Source organism: Carassius gibelio, chromosome B5 (assembly GCF_023724105.1).
Source record: "Carassius gibelio isolate Cgi1373 ecotype wild population from Czech Republic chromosome B5, carGib1.2-hapl.c, whole genome shotgun sequence".
Classification (NCBI taxonomy): domain Eukaryota; kingdom Metazoa; phylum Chordata; class Actinopteri; order Cypriniformes; family Cyprinidae; genus Carassius; species Carassius gibelio.
The window spans coordinates 39,118,952-39,124,951 of NC_068400.1; positions in this window are offsets into that span (position 1 = coordinate 39,118,952).

The following is a 6,000-nucleotide window of genomic DNA, read 5'->3' on the forward strand; positions in this document are numbered from 1 at the left end:
GTTACTCTCCCTATTTAATATGCATCATTTGCATAATCAACCCTTACGAAAGGAAAATATATTTACCAATATATTTCTTAAAATATATTGTGATATATTGTAATATATTATTTTCCCTTTTTATTTTCTAATATTTTCTATATTTGAATACATTTAATAATATATTGATGATACATATATTATATAATTGCAAAATATACAAATGATTGCCGCTTTCAATATATTGCAATATATTAGAAAAAATTTATATATATAAGAATATATGCCTAATATATTACATGATATTTTCCAATATACTGCAATATATTTTTGTTTCATAAGGGAAGACCAGCTTCTTTGGTTTGCGGTTTGTATTTATTGGGCTGCATTCAATACAGCTTCCCAGTAGGGGGTTCTGTTTGATTATTCGGTTTCTCTTACAAACTTGAAAAACTTAAACCATTGTTTTATTATCATATTTTTTGTTCTATTTATTGTTCTGTTTATTTGTGCTATTTACACGATTTTAAATATGGCCCACGGGTACAACCTGCACCCAGTGTGTTCTTTCCCAATACATTTTAGATACAGCCGCTATAGTTCATTGCTGCTTATCAGGTTAATACTTTCATAAAAAGTAATCTGATGTCCATCCATTGTATTTACAATAGTGAACTCAGGAAAAAAGTCAAAGTCAAACAGTTAAAAACATAGACACTCTCCGATAATCAGAATTTTTTTTTTTTTTTATAAAAATATGTTCAATAATTGATACTTTACATTTTTTAAATATTAAAAAGAATCTATAACACATGCAGTAGTTTATTTCAGCTCTCATCTGCTACAAACAAATATGGTTGCAAGTTCCGTCATTACCAAAGAATTCAAAAGAACTTATAACCATAGCTAACAATGCACCCCTGAATTGGTGCTGAAACACAACATTTGTTTTTACTTTATGTTTTGGTGGTTTAAACGTAATAGCAGGAATGTGCTTGGCTGCATTTTTGCCAAAGTTCACAGGTTTAGGTTATTTAGGTCATGGGCCTATTTAATTAACAAAACTTTATTCTTAATAGAATTTGGCCAGGCAGAGTGGTAAACTTTTAAAAAGGGCCAGAAACAGATTTTTGAATGATGTTAACCAAACAAAACCATCCAACAAGGCAAAGCAACTGATGACTAAATTGATTAAACAGGCATTCAAATCAGTTCTGAGTTTGCTGAAAATAATCCCTTTCATTCACAGTAAGGATATCCAAACAACCTGATAAAATAAATAAAAATAAAAACACACATAAGCAGTGAATCTCCCATAATGAATAATATAATCAGCAGAAGCTACGTTTTTTTATAGTGTGCAAGTGAAAGTATGTGTAAAAGTACAGTAAAACTGTAACAGCTTGTGACAGTGTTCACAAGCAAACAGCAGGAAATAAGAAGACTAACTTGTGGTTAATTGTGTCATAATCTCCTGTCACAGTTTCCAGTCACAATCCTTTGTCACCAGCCTAGTCAACGTAGAAATACTGTATAATTTAAATGGACACCTAACATCACATACTGACATTTACGCATATAAAAACGTGAGGGTTTAGTGTTCTCTTAGAAGCAAAAACTGAGGACGTGCCAGGAAATTCCTAATATGGACAAAGACATCCAGCTGTCAATGTAGTTGACCTGAATAGAAAAAAAAAAAAACAGACACATTTTGATTGAGGAAACGTAAGGACAAACACACAATTGCGATTAATACTGTATGTGACCCTGGACCACAAAAAGTCTCAAGTCGCTGGGGTATTTCTGTAGCAATATTTATTTTTGTAGCAATATTTTTCTTTTATACCAAAAATGCACAGTGCTCAAACAACAAATGTAGTGGTTAAACCGAGAGGCAACCTCCCGCTCTTTCTCGTGAAGCCAACAAGGAACTCACTAAAACTGCAATTCATCGACTGGCCACTTGAAATGCCCAACTTTACAGCAGAAAAAAAACTTTTACTGCCTTGTTCAAATTTTTTTTTGTCTATGTAGCCAATTTTGCCCTGCATGACAAGTGTGATGGGGTTGATTTTTTTTTTTTTTATATAAATCATCCGTTTAAATTATCTTAAACCTTAAAGGGAGGGTGAAATGCTATTTCATGCATACTGAGTTTTTTACACTGTTAAAGAGTTGGATTCCCATGCTAAACATGGACAAAGTTTCAAAAATTAAGTTGTACGTTTGAAGGAGTATTTTTGTTCCAAAAATACCTCTTCCGGTTTGTCACAAGTTTCGGAAAGTTTTTTTCGAGTATGGGTTTGTGTGACGTTAGATGGAGCGGAATTTCCTTATATGGGTCCTAAGGGCACTTCTGCCGGAAGAGCGCGCGCTCCCGTAGAGCAGAGCACAGACATTCACTGATCAGAGCGAGAGACCGAAATTTCACAAAAGAAGTGTGTTTTTGGTTGTCAGGGCAAGACAACCCTGCACAGATTACCAAAAAAAAAAAAAAACAGCATTAAGGAACCAGTGGATGGAGTTTATTTTTACAGAGCATCAACGGAGTTGTGCAAGTGTTTTTGTTTGTTCCCCTACATTTCGAAGATGCTTGTTTTACAAACAAGGCCCAGTTTGACGCCGGATTTGCATATCGTTTATTTCTTAAGGATAATGCAGTCCCAACGAAAAAGGGTCACGATCGTGTGTTGGAACCGCAGGCGGTGAGTAAAACTGCTTCAAATATCTCTGTGTTGTTAACTTAGCTATCAGTGCGTAAGCACATCAAGTAAACAACATGCGATGTTGTCATCAAACTGCACTTTCCACATGTACACCTTAAAAAATAAAAAAATAAAAAAGACGACATAAAGTGGAACTTAGTCATTTTCCAAAACCGCTAAGCAAATATATACAGTTTCAGTACATACCACATAGAGAACCAGGCGTTCGTGTTTTTCCGGGAAAAAACGGTACAGACTATCTTTCTCTTATAAATATAATAAAACTAAAGACTTATTTTATGAGTTAAAGAGTAATGAAGGATGCAGTACTACTCTATAGGTACTCAAGATTAACAGGATATTGAGTGAAAACAAGCATTTCACCCCCCCTTTAAATTTCTGCATAATTAAGGACGTGGCCACTTGAGTGACAGGTGGATCAAATTTTTTTGCTTTTGTCTTTATTTCCTGTTACATAAGTCTGTTATATTTTATATTTATTCTTTTATAATGGCTATTTTGTTTATTAAAACTGACATTTAACAAAAAAGGCGTGTGCTTGTCATATTTCATTTTTTTATAGGCTAAACAGAGAGTTTGACCCCAAACCCTAGGATTAAGTAAGCTGTTGAGGGGGCACTGAACCCCCCGACTGCTCCCCGGTCACCGCAGCATAAATGGCAGCCCACTGCTCTGGGTGTGTGTTCAGGTCACCATACCATGCTGAATGTCATGTCACTGTCACTGTGAAGATAATAAGAGTATATTTGCACATATTACCTAAACTACATATTAATATGTTATCCTGTGCTGCCTGCCTGGTTGGTTGTCTGAAAGTGCTTGAGACTTTAAACTTGTTCTGAGTATTATTAGAAGCATTAAAGGAATAATTCACCCATTTTATATTTATTTATTTATTTATTTATTCATTCATTTATTAAATGAAAATTTTCTCCATTACTGTTATCCTCATTTAAGCACAAAATTAAACATTATAACCATCATTCATACATACTGCATGCATCAAACTGAATATTCCTCACTATAACTCATTTAATCTGTTATTGGGCTTCAAATCCAAATCACTTTCAATTTCTATTTACCGTAAATGCAGCCAGATTTTGTAAGCATGTTACAAACAGTTTCTGTTTCTGTTTACAGTAAATGCAGCCTTGATCTTTTAAACTTGCTTGTTGTTTTGCTTATGCTAAATGTATATTTTTTCCTTTGGTAGTTCTACAGTGTGAAAAATGGATATTAGAGATGTACAGTGTAAGTATTCATACTTAATTATTATTTTGTTCACATTTTACCACAGAATGTTGCAGCCTTTTGTTAAAATGCTTGAACTTTTTGACATAATTTATGCTAAAATATTTGACATGCACTTGCTATTTGACATGCATCCCTTCATCATGGCAATGTGGGTATACCATTCTCCATAGCGACTGCTAGAGGGTTCAAAGTTCCCTTAAAAGGAACATCTCAGGTTACGTATGTAAACTCTGCGCATGCCGAAGAGCTGCGGGATCTTGTTCTGCTCCGGAGGCCTACACCATCACCAACCCCCACTACTCCATCTCACTCAAAGCTGAGGCACCACAAGCAGCATGAGAGGAAGCAGAAGAGGGGTAAGCGTCCAGGTATCCAGGCTAGGCTAATGGCTAATCCACACAAGCCTACTTATGGAAGATATTTATTAATAATATTTGTATTAGTCAAGCATGATCAAGATGAATCTAGTCACATATATATATATATGACTTATTCCATTATAATCATATAGCCTGTGTGTGAAAAGAATGTGCCTGTCTGCAAAAAAACATCCTGACCCACACATAGGAAACATCTGGAAAAACATGCAATGGGTCTTTTTTCTTTACCATAATAAGTAGTGCTGGGCGGTATACCGGTTCATACAGAAAACCGGTGTATATTTTCGTTACGATATAAATTTTTAATATACCGCCATACCGATGTATTTAATTACTCAACGTTAGGAACGAATGTTATGCTGCTCTGCGGCCGCACTTTTAGATAAACAAGGAAAACATTATATATATATATATATATTCACTTTTATGGAAAAGTTCATTAAGAGAACCCACGGGGTCAAATTTGGCCGCTGTTAATTGCTGCTACCCAAAATGAACCAACAAAAAAAAAAAAAAATGGTCAAATTTAACTTCAAAAGCCCAGAGTGCCACTTCTGGCCCCTGCATAGAGACACCTAGTGGATCAATATTGAACTCACAAGTGCCAGAGTGGTAGTAACAAGATGGCTTACCACATGCTGTTTTTTTTGAGCTGGAAACCTACCAAAACAAAACCGTCTTCTCAGCAAACCAACGGTTGGTAAAATTGTGTATTTTTTGTTAATCTATTTAGTATTAGCTTGCAGAATGCCTAGAAGTAAGTTTTATATTGTTTTTGGTTAAATTAGCAACTCTGAGCTAGTTCAAAAAACGATGGGCCAGAAATGACCCTCTGGGTGTATGGGTTAAAAAAATGTCGGGTCAAAAATGACCCTTTGGTTCTTTGAGTGACTTTGATGGAGAATGGTGACAGTCCTGTATTTGGCTAAAGCCTTGAAATAATATCATTTGTATAATATATTTTAATAAGTAACCTTAGTAGTACAGGGCCAGAGACTAATAAAGTCGATGTGCTGTGTGCAAGGACCTCAAAACGGAAATGCACTGTGAAAAATGTGCAGTTCCTCTCTGCATCAACGAAAAAAAAAAATTGTTTCAAAGACTACCACAATGTCTAGTGTTCCTTTCTCTAGCAGAACACATTTTTGGATAAGCAAAGACCCATGTTGTTAGTTTTTTTCAGTTTTGATTTTGGCCCTGTGTTCTTGTTTCCATTGGCCAAAGTGTTGGCCAAACATTTGAAATCCAGTTCTAACATGCAACAAATAAAGCAAAAAAACAAAAACAAAACAAAAAACATTGTTAAATGTAGCTGTGTGGTTGACTGATTATTTTCCTAAATTTAAAATAGTTTGCATTGACCGTGTTTGTTATTGTGATTATTTGAAATGAAAGCCCAATGGGTCAAATTTGGCCCTAATCCTAAATTAGGGAATAAAGGGTTAAAATTTAAAAAATGGATATTTTGGTGTTCAGTGAACTTGTAGCAGTAATTTAATGCATAGTTCATAATTTTCCAAAGAAAAAAAAGGTTCTTGGGTTCTCCAGGGTTAAGACCCATGGGATTGCTTGTGATAAAAATTTAAATGCTAAAGGCACGAGACGGTTTCTGTCTGTGGTGTTTTAATTTTAAATATTATAACAAGAAAAGTTGGCTAATT